Genomic DNA, 16,077 nt, shown 5'->3' with positions numbered 1-16,077 from the left:
GAATATCTGCCCAGAAGAATCTTTTCTGTCCCTTGAGGTGAACTGTTTGCCCTTGGCTTAAATCTTTAGGATGCCTCACGATCCAGTTTCTTAATTTACACATAGTGAGTAGTGAGGCCCTAGTGAGACTTATTTATTATCGGACACAGAAAAATTGCCAGAGTATTTTCTTTTTGGTGAACTGTAATAAAATTCTGTAATTTAACCTACAGTAAAGCAGTCCATCCTTTTATACCTGCAGCCCATTACATTCTGACTAGAGATCGCCATGCCACTGGCAGGTAACTAAGCTGTCCCATTTAACCTTTATTTAGCTACTACTTCTGTGGTCGTGCCTCCTGATTTTATTCATGCCTCACACACATAGAAAGTGACGGTATTTGGAGAGTGCCTTGGGTTAACTTGTGGCCAGGGGTGATTGGCCTGAGGGCTCTGGCTGCCCCAGGCTCCTCTTGCCACCCTGAGGGCAGAAGGGATCAGCATCTTGGCATCCCTGTAACATATTTGTGACATATCAGGTGCTTTAGCACTCTTCTATGACATGCACTGGTGTGTTTTCCCCCTGTGTACTTAGTTTCCACACCACGTTGTTTAAGATTTTTTACAAAAATAGTTACACTGAAACCTGGATTATATAGAGGACACATAACATTATAATTTCTGAGACGGATTTGATCTTGCTCTTCACAATTTCCATGGACAGTTTCATTATTCTGGGTGGGGAGCGTGTCTTATGTGGCCCAATAAATCATTCTTCTTTCCCATCTATGTTCTGAATTAAATGAGAAATAAAAGAGAGGCCCATGTTTCCCAATAAGATTACCCTTCCTTCCCTGGCAAGAGGTGGAAGACCGAGAGACTGAGAGAAGACCAAGAACTTGCAGGGGTTATGTGAGTAAGCTCTCTACAGACTCTCAGGAAACAGCATGAGTGGGGAAGAAAATCACCAGTACCATTAAGTGATTGGCCATCATTAATTGTGGAGAGCTGTGAAAAGTAAAACGCTTTACATACCAGTAGAGAAAATAGAGCCTTATAAGGGGCTCTTACTAGAACCTCTCTTATATATCCTGAAAGAGTACTTCAAACTGAAGTTTTTCCAGCTAATGATTTAGGAAATTGATCAGTATTTTATAAAATCATAAAAAAATCAGATTCTTCTTCTATTTTTGGTTGACAGTAAGCTTAGAAAGCACAGATATTTCAGACACAGTATTGTTTATAGGTAAATATCAGTTTTCTTACTATTATAAATTCCAAAGAATCACTAGAACTTAAAAAGTGTATAAGCTATGAATTTTAAATGAGGGGGTGGATTAAAATTTCAAGGATCCAGGAACATTTAGAATAATTTCCAGAAGATCCATTTCAAGTAGAATAGTCTGGAAAAGTAAGAGCTTAACTTATAGATGGTATTATACCATTTATGTTAATCTAAAAAAACCTCTTCAAAAGGAATAGGATGGCATTTGCTATATTAGTTCCACCTTAACTCAAGGCTCTCCGTCTATCTTCTGCCATATGGTCAGGTCTCAGCAAATGGTGTTTCCCTCTTTTCCTTTCTCCATGTTGGTTTGTAAATCATTTATAGGCTGAACTACTAGGCAAGTATTGCTGTTAATGAAAGATAAAATTAAATGTAACTGTTATGTATCCTTGAGAAAGCATACTGAAAGAAAAATTAAAATATTATTTTTTAAAAGCCCACTTTCAACTTAGAGAAATTAAGCTATGTCCCACAATATCCCCAAAATGATTGACAATCTTTTTAACATTTGAAAATATACTTTCTAGTACTACTTTAAAAGGCATAATTTATCAGAGTAATATTATAAAGCACTGTGATTAGATTCTCTTGAGGTGTAGTTTTCTTTCACAGTTTGCCCTTGCTCCTAAAAAGGAAGTGCTTTAGTGTATTGGTCAGGACAGGTTAGGTATGTCTCCTGGCCTCTGCACAAAACCATATGACACTACAAAAGATAACTGTGGTTACACCTGGAGAAGGGAAACAGTAACTATATTCAATATACAAAGGCTGTCAAAATGAAATACAGTACCTTTAGCATTTTATAGTTTGCAAAGCCCTATCATATATATTAACTTTGTGATTCCCCATAACAACCCTATCTTATATGTGTGTGTGTATGTATATATATACATATATATATGTGTATATATATACACATATATGTGTGTGTATATATATATATGTAATATATGTGCGTGTGTGTGTGTGTGTGTATATATATATATATATATATATATATGTAAAGCTCAGAGGTTAAATGACTTGACCAAGAATAACAAGTGGCTGATTTGTGAGACAGATCCAAATCCTCACATATTATGTCCAGTGCCATTCCCTCTATACTTTTCCACCTAAGAAGCAGATGTCATTTATGTAAATGCCAAGTATTCAATCAGGGACAATGACAAGTTTCACATAGCTAGATTTTGCTGGATTTAAGGCGCCTTGTAAGTGCTAAGACTATTCAACTGTATAACTGGCTACCACAGAAAGCAACGATGATTAGAAATGGTTAGGCAGAGGCTAGATGGCCATCTGTCGAGCTTGCTGTTGGACTGGATGACCTTTAATATCCTTTCCAATTTGGAGATTCCATGACTCTATGGTGATAATGATGCTGTTTCAGCGTGTTGCCAAGTAACATGTCTATTGTTTTTTCTGCCTGTCACACACAGCAGTGACAATAAATATCGTTTTCCTTATATGCCATGACAAATTTATATCATAGTGTCCTATTAGCAATTAGCATTCCCGAAGTTTCTTACCTTTATAATGTTCAAATCTATTCTAAAAATGCTGCCAAAAATTTCATTTTAAAAGGTGTGCAAATAAAATTCCTTTGATGGATGACATACCCTAAAGCAATATCCCTGATTCCTTCCCCTTTCTTTTGCTTTCAAGCTTCATCATTCACACCCTCCTCAATCTACCGTTGCCTGTACTGATTAATAAAATGACTCATTCATTCATCCACTCATTCTGTAGACATTCATTGAATCTATGAGCAGAGCACTCTTTGTAGTTAAGAAAATACAAGACAAGATTTAGAATCTTACTAGCTATCAGGGTGGTAAAGCAGAGGAATCAATTCATGTCAATTCAACATGTATTTATTAGGCAACAAACAGTAAGGTTACATAGTATCTGAATCAGATCCACCACCAAAAATGAATGAGTTGGTTTCTGAATCCAGATAAATTGACTAACTCTAGGAGGTACAAGGTTTACTTTATCTTACTCTTTGGCTATAAAGCAAATGAAACTCACCACTCTACAGAAGCTATCCAGTGTCAGACATAAATACATACAAAGGCAGAAACACATACACATAAAGGATGATCTTTTGCAACTATAAAATACTTTATTCTTAGCTCAAGAAAACTCAAGTCCCTTGTCGAAGGTTTTGAATGCTTTCATTGACTTTTGCTGAACTCTTATATCTACAGCCAACTTACGTTTGCAATTGATGAATGAATGAGTTTAGTTCTAGTATGAATGTTGGTTAATATTTTGCTTATATTAAGGGGAAAGATATGAGTGAAATAACAAAGTTGTATATTGAAACTTAATCATAATATAATAATAATAATGAGATGAACTTAATAATTTATCATTTGTGTGAGTAACTCCTTTGCTGAACCAGATAATAGTTTTTGAATATTGGGAGAACATTTCCTCAGTTTTTTTGTGCTGTTCACATAAAAGATGTGGGCCTGTCACTTGGGCATTCACCTGGGCCTAATTATAGGAAAACTCACAACGTGGCAACTGGCTTCCATCAGAGTGAGCACGTGAGAGTGAAAAGACAGAAGTCAGAGTTATTTTGAAACCTAATCATAGAAATGAGATGCCATCATTTTGCCATATTCTGCTGATTAGAATCAAGGCACTAGATCCAGCCCACACTCCAGAAGAGGGGATTGCATGGGACAGAGGTAGCAGAGGCTGGGATCACTGGGAATCTTTGAGGCTGCTATCACAGTATAAATCCCACTAGACTGCTTTCCTTGCGGTATCTACGACATATAACCAAGCCCAAAAATCTGAAAGTCATTTTCAATTTTCCCTCTCTTAGTCAATCACAAAGTGAAATGGACACTAATATAAATGTCTATCAAATATGGCCTCTTTGCTTCATCTCCTTTGGTATGGTCCTCCTTCAGATTTTCATTCCTTCTTATTTGGATTACTACTTTTTATTCATTCTTATGCCTATAGTTCCTTCAGTTCCTCTTTCTGTGCAAAATATTTGACGCCAACTGTTCCCCAGTTCCACCTTCTATCCCAGGCTTTTATACAGCTTGTGGGGCTGCATCATTGAATTTCTAGTGCTAAACACAGCATCTGGAGATGGTGTACGTACAGATATTTTTGACTGAGTGATTAGGCGTTAGAGGCAGAATGGGAGTCAGTATTAAAAACTCCTTAAATATCCCAATGCCAATGAATCCTCCTTATTTTATCCTAGAATACTGGCTCTTTCTTCCATTGGGGAAAGTGTTGAATCCATCTTTTTTCCTAATCACACATAGCTTCTTCTTGTCTTTTTTCCTGAGTCCTCATCTTTTACCTGTGATTTTTTGAAAGTGATCTTGACTTCTTTCTCCTTGGAACACCTCCATAATCTGACATATTATCATAAATACAAAATTGCCAAATGTATAGATGTGTGATTCTTAGCATAAGCTTTTTTATACAAAGTAATAAAAAAGCTATTATATAATTTCACTGTGAAAACCAACTAAAATGTCCTTCTGAAAGGTGCAAATCATACTTTCTTTGCAAAAAAGTGCTTTCTAGCACACATCTGCTATTTGCTGAGGTTATAAGTAATATCAGCAGCAGTAGCCGTTTAACTACCACCAAAAATTTCTTTTATTATTAATTCCCACTATGCTTCGAGTATTTTTTATCTGTGTAACAAATTGCATTCATTAAAGTAATAAAATAATAAATTGTTTCCACCTTTGTCAATCAAATAAAAATAAATGTCAACTGGAGCTTCTTAAGCTAACAAGGGAGACTTTTGACTTATCTGCTTTATATGTGTTAAAAATAAATTAAAAATAAAATATAGCAGAGTAATGGATAAAATTTGACTTAATTTTCAGAACCCTTATCTTGAGTGAAAAAATAATTTCCGTTTAAATTTTCGAAACGCTAAGGATGTGGTAAACGTATCATAGTGCAACATAGTGCAGGCAACTCTGGTTTGAAGACTTTTGGTGTGTACTCTATAAATATCGTAATCAGCAGCATTTTAAAATTAGAAAAATTGAGAGATTATTGGAGTACCATCTAATGTGCAGTGAGATTTTCTAGCAGGTGCTAGTTTAAAAAAATTTAAACTGTAAAAAGATTGAGTAGATATTTCAAGTTTATTCTCCACTGATAAGCTTTAAATGGTCAGTTTGGCTTGTTCAACTTTAATTTAATTATTAAAAACAGGTAACACGTAATACCTCATAGCTTAGTGTGTCTCAGCCACTTTAAGGGTATGAAGAGATAGTTATGTTTTTAACCCCCAACTAAGCAAGGTGGGACCTGTGACAGATGGCCCTTCGTTTGTCCCAGTGTGCCACATAATTGGTACTGGTTTTTATGTGTATGTAGTTATGAAAAAGTTTGAGCAGCAGTGCCTTAAGTATCCATTTTCCCTTTTCAAGAATCAGTCACACCAACCAGTTTCTTAGTGTTCTTCTAGAAATAGTGATGTATATATAAACATATATGTATCTCTATATGTCACTTTTTCACAGATGGTAATATAAACATACACACTTTGATGTCTCCTGCTTTTTTCACTTAACAGTGTACCTTGGAAATTGCTCTCTGTCAGTACATCAGTATGTATAGTGCTGCTCTTTGTTTTTTTTCTGCTGCATAATGTTGCTTATTAAATAGATATATTATCTTTATTTACAAGTGGTACATTTTTAAGAAGCTTTGTTAATATCTGCCTAAGATAGGTGTATATTCTTTATATGATAGCTACCTCAGCAAGAACAGCTTTTCAAACTTAAAATTGCAGTGGTTTATGTCACTGATGGTCACTTTCACTGTTGAGGTTTTCCTAGATATCAATTTTCCCTCCTTGGCTGGACTATTGTGTTTCTAGCTGGGTTTTTTTTATTGTACAAGCAGAATGTTTTTGATCAGATTGTATTTACAGGACAGCCTGGAACTGCAGCATTCTGTCAAGTATATCACACACATTTAAAATATTGTCTAAATATTTATTCACATGATGGATTACTGTGGCTCACAAAAGGCAGTTACGACCTATTGAGTAAATAATTTTAGTTTTTAAACATTTGGAAAGGCTTTGAAAGGGTCATAATAATGTCTCATCTCAGTTGTGAGAAACAGCCACTGAATACCCTTGCTTTTTTCTTTAAATGGTATTTTAATTCTTTAGTGTTTAAGCAACAAGACAGGAAAAAAAAAAGAAAAAATTGAAACAAATTGTCTGCAGATATAGTCTTTCTTTCTTCCTTCCCATGATACTATCTCTCCGTTATGAAGAAACAGACAAACAAAATCAAGTCAAACAAACAAAAGAACATTGCAGCAGAGTTTAAAGGTTCTTGGAGGCTAAAACAAAATTCCAAAGATGTACAATGGAAATTGCAAAAACATTTAAAATAAGTGGATGTATTTCACTCAAATTTGAAAGGTTAATTGTTATAATGAACTGTGGTTTGCTTTAAATGTCTTTTATGAAACTTCTGTTTAAAAAGTAGTTTATTTCTAAGTCAGCTTGAAAATTGTGCACTTCATGCTGCTTCTGTTCTTTCAAAAAGGAGACGAGGTTTTTGTTCTTAATAATTAATTTAAACTTATGTATGTGTGTGTGATTTTCTTTTTTCAATCATGTGACACCAGGTTCTTTTATTTATAATTCAGAGGTTGCTTGAACTTTACAAACCTTTTGCATTTATTTGAGATTAATTTGTTATTTCTAAAGAAAGTGAGGAAAATAGTTTTTTTTTTCCATTCGATATTAAGTTTATCTACACATTGTAGGTTTGTGATTGTAACATCTTTTGACAAGCAAATTAGACCATAGAAAGAGCATCCAACTTGGAGCTTGGGGCATATGGTGCTACCTTCTGCAAATATAACTCAAAAACAAGTCATTCTGTTCAGTAAGGGGTCATGTTCAGACTCGGGTTCTTTACCTTGGTGTGCAAGGGAAAAAGTAGCCTCTTAAAGAAAGTTGTAATCTCAGAACGTCAGAAAAATGTGCCTCTCTAAATTGAAGCTCAAAGTAAGAGAGATTAAGATACCCATGCCTACAATTTCATTATTTTTAAGATCTAAAATTACAACTTGAATGTAAAAATAGTTAAGGAAAACAATTACGGTAGTAGAACTCCAACAGAGTAGTTATTTAGGTTATTATTACAGCAACTAGAATTATTAATCCTGTGAAAATTTTGCTCTAAAATAATACTGTGATTAAAATTCAGTACCTGGCATCTCACAGTGTGTCAGCATGGTGAAAAGAACTGTTCTGAAATGATCAATTGAACACATTACTTTTGCATGTCAACATTTCTATTTTCCTTATCTAGGACTGATAGGTAAAATAGCCCAATATAAACACATCTTGGGATTTCAATGTATGGATAAAGATGAGGGAAGGCCTATTGATCACTGTTTAATTCATATTGTCATTTTGAGCACACGCTTCTACAGATGGTGGAGTTTTGACTGCCCATCATAGCACCAATACCTTTGAGACAGCTGTTGCAGATAAACCTCTTTTACATGCTTTAGGTCAAGAGTAGTCAAACCTGTTACAGCACCTGCTTTTGCATATGTAAATCTGTTGTTTTGTCATTGTGTTAAACAAGAAGAGGTAACAGTCTCTTGTGGTTGTAAATAAGTCTGGAACATTGCCTACATGAAATGAAATCCAGCAAAAAGACAACTGTGATTTCTGTTGTGTAGTCATGGGAGGTTTCTTCTGTTTGGGGCTTTGTTTCTGGAAGACTGCCCGTAATTCGGAGGGAGGGTAGAGAGGCAAGTTTATGTTTGGAGGCAAGAAGAGGGAAGGTGTTTGCTGTCATTGACTGTGGGGTTGTTGTGAAGTTTGACATGCCCAGAAGCTACCAAATGCCACGTGGGGCCCCCCTGCTGCATACCTCGGTTTTCATCATCTGGTGAGCCCGCAGCAGGATTTCCAGGCACTGGAGTCGACAACATGTCTACTTTGGTTTGGAGCTGATTGATCCACGGAGCAGAACTTGCTTGTGGGATCTTCCCTTGCTATAGAACGACATAAATGATTGAAATGCTTTCTTTAGGAAAAACAAAATTATCATTTGTTTATGGACCTTAACTGCTTATGGGGAAGAAATTGTCAAATAGTAATGCAAGTAGAGTTTGCTGGAAACTTTCACTAATGTTTGTGAATTATTGTCTTGTTCAACTTTGACATAAATAAAAGTGGGAAAACACAATTAGGGAGGAAGAGAGGGTGAAAAGAAATTCTTATTTACTGTGTCTCTTTAAAAGGTGAGCAGCATGTAATAAAAATGGCACCTCAAGATTTGCAAAATGACTGAAGATTTTACTGTGTTGCCATAGATGGCTGTGGGGCAGAAAAAGGAAATACTAGAATTGATGAACAAATGTTGCATGCTGTCATTTTATATTACATATTTTACTGTGAAGTTGTTCCTAATTTTCATTTTTGAAAAAATAGTGCAGAATGCGTATACCATAGAAAGTAATGTTATAAATTTGTTAATTGTGTTAATTATGTTGAAGTTTGTTTATTCTGACATGGATTTACGATAAGCAGGTATAAAAAATATAATTTTCTAGCTTTGGGAGAAAAATTAAAAATTCTTCCCTGACCTTTTAACCTTGTCAAATGATTTCCCTGCTCTTGACACAGTGCATTATATTTGCAAAGGTTGGAAGTTAACTCTTCAAGGTACCAGACATCATTTTTATTGGGATATTAATTCTCAGAGGTGCTAATCTCATCAAGATTTGTGGGCATTTTCTTTCATAGGCCATTCTGATTTGTAGCTCTTTCTTTTCACAGCAGTATTAAATACCAAACCTTCTCTGATATGGAAGTTCATTAGAGATATGTCTTTGATGGCAGCCCTTTCCTGGCTTCAGTTTCAAATACCTTGATGTAAAGCTTAAGAAGCCATTGTGTTGTAAGCCCTCCTTGATGTGCCTTATTTAGATCTGCATAGTAAATCAAGGAAAGTAAATAACAAGGCAGCAGATGGAAGCATGGAGATAAGGCCAGTGAACAATTGTATTTGTATTTTGTTATGATGTTGACAGGAGCTAAAATTCACTAATCTAGTTCAACTGATCTGCATTTCAAAGAAATCTCATTTAGCAGCAACTTGAAGGTTTGTAGGATAAAGTTCTTTTATTGCAGCCTTTATTGCATTCTTTGCTAATTTATCTGGTCAAGATTTAGCCTTGCTTACTTAAAGCTGCAAGCATGTTACAAGGAGTCTTAAATACTATGAAAGCATTAATGTTTAGACTATGAACTGAAGGTAATTACATATCCAGCCCTGAATAGGGTACATTTAGAAAATACTGTTGTCCAAACTCAATTGTCAGGGCAATATAGATAAGGTAGTTTTTTTTTTTTCCCCCGTCGCCTGCTCGTTTGTTCTGAGATTTTTTCCACTTCATAAGTAAGCTAATATACAATCAACTACTCAGAAATTGTGTACAGAATGAGTCGTTCTCTTTTAAATGTGAACCTAGTGATGCTGATACTGGTTGTGCCCTTTTGAGAGTGGATGATTATTAGTTTTGGAAGTCTGATATCCTCATTTGACTCCGCAGTTATAAACATGTATAATACATAAGTGAAATATGTTTAATGTGAAAGTTAAAATGTTGTAATAAGCATACTTTGAGGTGACATACACAAATATTGGTATTTTCTAATTTTGATTATAGTGTATGTTATTTAACGGAAATTAGTTATTTTCAAATACAGTTAGAGAAATTAAATATTATATGTGTATATTTACCTATCAATTAAATTTTGGGTAAATTTGGCTTGCATTGGTTTCAAAAGGAAAGTGAGCTCAAGTTCCGTCTCTGCCACTCACACCCTCTGAGATCTTGGATAAATTTCTCTCTTCTGTAAATCTCTCCTGTAAACTGGAGGGAAAGCCAGAGGCACACAAAATTTTCCCTGTTAGAAGATCCAATAAATAAATAAATATTTTGGTATATATTTAAGAAAACTTGAGTGTTCTTGAGTAAAGAGAAGGTTTAAGATAAAATTCTGAAGGTATATAGACCATGATTAATTTGAAGAAGGGTCAGAACCGTAATATTCAAGTGAAGATGTTTAAGAGGCAGTAGAGGATAAAGAGCTGAGCCAAAGAGAAGGTGGAAAATTGCATTCATAGGATGTTTTAGGCAGTACAATTAAATAGCAAGCTTTTCGCAAAATGTAAATGGATTGTATAACAAAAGGTTTTGTATTGTGTTGGTTGCTCAGAACTCAGACCACACTTTCCTTAAGAAGCCATGTTATATACACATGGCTTTTAAGTCAAAGGCTAGCCCTTCAATTTAACCTTGAGGTCAAAAAGGAGTGCTTTATGTCCTTAGCTTGCAAATATTATTATATTTATTATTTTTTAAAATATGAAATTTGTTACTAAATCTTAAAAATTGGATTTGTCTCTCTTTGTTTCTGTTTCTCTCCCTCTCTCTCTTCTCTCTCTCTCTCTCTCTCTCACATACACTCACACACGTGCACAGCTCTTCTAACTTCTCTTGAAAACTCACATTTGGGAGGGCTAAGACTGCATTCCTATGGAACAAATGCAGGAGCATATGCAGTAATCTGATGGGGGTTAAAAGACACCTCTTTAGAGACTTTGCCACAGTGCCCTACAGCTTTCTTTTATTTTGCGCCTAGCTGCTTTACACTTTTATCTTTGGGTATTTTATTTTGTGATCCTCATGATATATTTGACGTTTATCATATTATTCTTTCTAGTAATATTTGCCTTGAAACCTATCCACTACATGCAACAATTTTTATAAGTGAAACATGCTTGGATTACAAATGAGATACCAGGAACAGGTTGCCTCTCACTCTAGTGGGTTTGGATTTCCCTGCCTTGTTTTCCGTTGCCTGTGAATTCTTGCAGGACTTCACTTTCTCCTTAACTGTTGGTTGCTTCCTTGGTCTTGGATTTAAGACTGGAGGAAGTGGGGACAGATAGGAGATTGTATATTCAGTAGGAACTTTTGATCTGCAGGTCAGGAGAGAGGTGTGGACTGGATATACACACCTGGGAATCATTTGCAATAAATTGTGGTTATTGCAAGAACTGGAGCGCAGATTAGGAAAAGAAGAGGACTAGAATGAAGTCTTGAGAAAACTGACATTGAGGAAATACATGTAAGAATAGGAACTAGCAGACACTGAAAAAAGGAGGTCTCAGAGGTAGGAGGGGAATCAAGAAAGAGGGGTGTCATGTAGGCCAAAGGTAGAGTTTTATGAAGGAAAGAATGAAAACTAAGCTAAATGAATTAGCAAAGTTAAGCAAACCAAGAATTAAAAGTCACATTGGATTGGTCAGCTAGGAGATAATTCCTTTGTTGATGATGAAATGTTTAGCTTCAAGGATGTGAGGGCTTCCCTGGTGGTGCAGTGGTTGAGAGTCCGCCTGCCAATGCAGGGGACACGGGTTCGTGCCCCGGTCCGGGAAGATCCCACATGCGGCGGAGCGGCTGGGCCTGTGAGCCATGGCCGCTGAGCCTGCACGTCCAGAGCCTGTGCTCCGCAATGGGAGAGGCCACAGCAGTGAGAGGCCTGCGTACCGCAAAAAAAAAAAAAAAAAAAAAAAGGATGTGAGGATTTAATAAACCCTTGACCTTCTCTGTGAATGTACTGATGTTAAAAGAATGGAATGTTGTTCATCCCAATCCCAATAAAATAGTTTTGTCATGTAACAGCATCATAGAAAACAAGAAAAAGAATAACTTGTTGATAAAAAGAAATAATCATGTAAATGAATTATAATAAATTAATGATACTTTGGAGGAATAAAGTTGCCATCTAAACTGGGACACTTTTGAGAAGAAAAGTGGTAGCTGTTAATAATTGCAGTAAGTACGAACCCCATCTATTCCAGGCAATGCAGGATGAATGTTCAATCTGATTATATAGTTCACAGTTTTTTGAGTGCTAGCTCTGTACCAGACACTGAGATGAGTTCTTTACCAGTTTATTTGATTTAATGAGTAAGGGTTTCAGTTGCCAACACTAACAATTATTTCTTTGTATATACTGAATTCACTGACAAAAATGTGATACATAATTTTGATGTCTTTACTGACCTTAACTCTATTTTTTTTAAAAAAAGCTGGTACCCACTATATACCAAACTGTGTCCTAGGGAATGGGGAGATGAAGATGATTAACGCATAGTTCCCATTGTTAACAGTCTACCAGTGGAGTTGAGAGAATCTGGGAACACATTTCAATGTAAAGTGTCATGATGATAGTGTAGTTTCTGAAGACCCTGACTAGTATTTTAGTACATTATGTTCTGTATTTTTTAAGCTTAAGATTATAGTGTATTTGAACATGGCAAGGTAGAGTTTGCTCTTTGTAAAAAGTTTTACCAATGGAATAGACAAGGTATAGCTAATTGTACATATAAGTGGGTTTTTCCCTATCACAGAAAGTATATTCTATGTATATGTATATATGTGTGTGTGTGATACATGGGGGGAGGGAGAGAGAGAGAGAGAGAGAGAACGATCAGTTCTTTATCACAAAGGGATGCATTTCCATATCTATAATGTAATTTTAGCCGCACTCAAACGGAATATTCTGTGAAGGGTCTGGCATATTTCTCTGACACATCTGGTAGATATGTATGGCATTAATTAGCATAGGTATTGCTATAAATGACATGTCAGTCCAGGACAACAAAAAGTATTTGTTACTGATGTCAATCATTCACCCTTTGTCAGTTCAAAAGGCTTCCCTAAAGGAATGTGCATTGATCTGCACTGATCCAAAATATAGCAAAATCATTTCTGTGTTCTTGAAACTAAGGTAGAACTACCTATGTTTGAAAAGCCATATGGAAATATTCATATAGAATGCATGTTGATAAGTTTTAGTAGTAAGACTATTAAGTTAGGCCAAGATTAGTTGTATCTTTCTAAAAGAAAATATATCAGTTTTCTGTAATCCTAAAATCTAGTCTTGAGTGAGTTTTCTCCTTCAATAGCTTTAATTTTTGATAGTCAAATTTCTGTTCGTTTCACTTTGAAATAATTTTGAGGTGTTCCAGGTAAATACTTACAAGTACCCCTGACTCTGATTAAAATCAGAAGGGGCTCACGTAAGTATCAGTTTGTGACCAGATGGATGGCTTAAAGAGACATTCTTCTGCCCACAAACATTTTGGTTCTTGTATTTAGCTATTCCGATACAGCTATTAATTGGCTTCATTTGTTTACTATATTGCCACTGTAGTTTTTTTGGAATAGTAATCACAAGTGTAATAGTTTTAAATTTCTGAACGAAAACTGGCTTTAAGGTGCTAACAGACACATTTCCCCCATCTGTATTTTATTTCCAAATTTCTCTAAATGTTCCCCCTACATTCTAATTTATTATTTAATGGAAAGCAATATGAATGACTTAAAGATAAGGCAAGAGAGTGTGATCCAGGGTATGGCACAAGTTGAAGACATTTATCTTGATATTTCATTTTAATGAGGCAGAAAATATCCGTTATTAGAAAACTACAATTTGATGAAGTTTGTAGAATACAATTAACTCCTTTAAAGTTATGAATGTTCATACCACCAAAGATCAAATAATCATGTATTATGTTTCTGTGTTCTTGTGAAGGTAGGATGTGTTGCATTTTTACATTTATAGATTTCTTAGAAAGTTAACATCAAACCATATTAAAAATGTACTCATGTTATATGCTTTAATTTGACCAACATGCTCTGTTTGAATAGCAGTTCCCAACCGTTGTACCATCTCCAAAATTCTTACTCTAGATTTCTTGCCCTGCCTACAGGCCCTTTGCTATCTGTTTCTGGTCTGTCTCATGCTCTTGAAATCATCTTTTTTATTATTCCATTAAAAATTTTTTAAATGGATTTCCCTTTACACTTTTCTAATCATCCTGTAATTCTTTAGCCCTAAGACATTAAAATGAATGAGTAAAAATATTTGATACCTAATCATCTCTGCCAGTCCATTCAAACTCATGGATTTGCAAAATTATGTTAAAGTCTTTTAAAAATACATTTGAGTAGGCTTTTGTAGTCATTTGGATTTTGAATATTAATTTTCTCTTGCTGTGCTGCTTAGCCATAAAAATGAAAAAGAAGATAGATGTGGGTTTCTTTTAGTGGTGTTAATTTAAACTACTTGATTTATTTATTGTAATATGCAACAATGGCAATTCCTATTTTCTCTGTTCACCTCAGATCCAAGAGAAAATAATGAGAAACCGCCACCCCCCAGCACAGTGAGAAAAAAGTTTGATGCATTTTGTAATAATTGATTAAAAGTATAATTTCCCCCTAGATCAAACAAATAATAGAAGTCTGTTGAAGCTTTGTCCTGACCTATTCTGGAAGTAGAAGAATACCCTGGAGAAAGGAGCATTGTAAGCACAAAGAATAAAACTCCTCAATCCTGGGAGAGAGAATTAAAGTCTAACCCTCCATATGTAAGTCATCTGCACTCTATATTTTCCATCTCTCAGTTTTTGTGGCTATTCAGGTGTTAGTAATAGAAAACTATGCGATGACAATATTTTTTGGATTTTTTTTCTCTACAAAATATACGGGTGTTTTGGTAGGTAACTTAAATTTCTATTTGTGTTAACATTTTCTAACTAATAACATAGGGTGATGCCGTACAATAATAACATTTAATGCAGAATGGATTAGTTTTAATTTTACCTTCTGGCAGAGAACTGTTAAGAATTTTGAGAGTATTCTGATGAAAAGAAGGTAACTTCATTTGATTTAATATGTGCAATTGTGCCATCATAATCCCTTTATGCGCTGAACTTTGATTCTCTCTTTTTCTTTTATATTTCTTCATATCTGAGAATAAGGCTATCTTAACATATCTATTTAAGTACACCTTCCAGTAAGAGAGACGTTAAGTCCTTTTTTCACTTTGCATGGTGAAAATGAATTAGACTGAATTTGTATCCATAATCTACTTTAAAATATATATATAACTTCTGTCAGCTCAGTGTATTGGAAAGACTGATTTCCTATTTTGTCAGGAAGAACTTAAAAGATGTCTGTTAATGATTTTATAGAAACATAGAATTCAGTTGCTGTTCAGAAACTGGTAGAAAGAATGATGACTAAAGGCAACGCTTGTTTTAGGAAAATTATTTGGGAAGAAATTTCTTATCATCACTACCTTTATCTGGAAAGTTACCTCGTGCATCATCCTTGTGATAAGGCACTTGATATGTGAGGTAATGGCTTAACTGCCAGAAATTTGACTTTTGCTTATAATTGATAACACTTTTCATTCATCAGTGAAAGAACTCAGTGATAGAGTATTGTTTTGGTTTTAAAAGGTCCAAATTATGCAATAGAAAATGAATGCTTATTAGAGTTGAATAAAACCAAATCATACATTCTCCCAATTATTTCCAGAACTGAAATATGAACCTTTACAGGTTTTGAATGTGATATTCTTAATCACATAGTATCTGACAAAGCTGTCAAAGTAGTCTACAGTGAGAATTCTTCAAAATTACTAGGTTCATGTTTAATCTTGTTGGTTGGAACATCTGATAGAGCCAGGAAACACTGTTGCCATTCCTCACAATCTATAATTGTGAGTTAGGAATCTTGAATTTAGCAGAAACTATGCATAAAAAAGAAACTTTTTCAGTTTTAGCAGTTCAGTTCAAAATTTTTCCATCATTGAACTAGAATAGACAACTTGGAGAAAGACTACAGACATTAGTATTGCTTTCATGACATGAAACAGTTGCTTTTCACTTAAAACA

At 34.9% G+C, this 16,077-nt stretch overlaps 1 protein-coding gene across 6 annotated transcripts in view; it reads left to right on the top strand.

The window, feature by feature from the left end:
• Positions 1-16,077, top strand: part of FOXP2 (forkhead box P2) — a 547,197-nt gene that overhangs the window by 50,533 nt on the left and 480,587 nt on the right. For 5 of the 6 annotated variants that reach the window (XM_049715212.1, XM_049715210.1, XM_049715209.1 and 2 more), the window contains exon 2: positions 14,619-14,763. The exons of the other annotated variant lie outside the window; for it this stretch is intronic. The gene's annotated coding sequence lies outside the window, so the exon portion shown is untranslated. The remainder of the gene's footprint in view (positions 1-14,618; positions 14,764-16,077) is intronic. 6 annotated transcript variants of the gene reach the window in all.

This window comes from Orcinus orca, chromosome 9, assembly GCF_937001465.1.
Source record: "Orcinus orca chromosome 9, mOrcOrc1.1, whole genome shotgun sequence".
In the NCBI taxonomy this organism is placed as follows: Eukaryota; Metazoa; Chordata; class Mammalia; order Artiodactyla; family Delphinidae; genus Orcinus; species Orcinus orca.
This window is presented reverse-complemented; position numbering and strand designations above follow the sequence as displayed.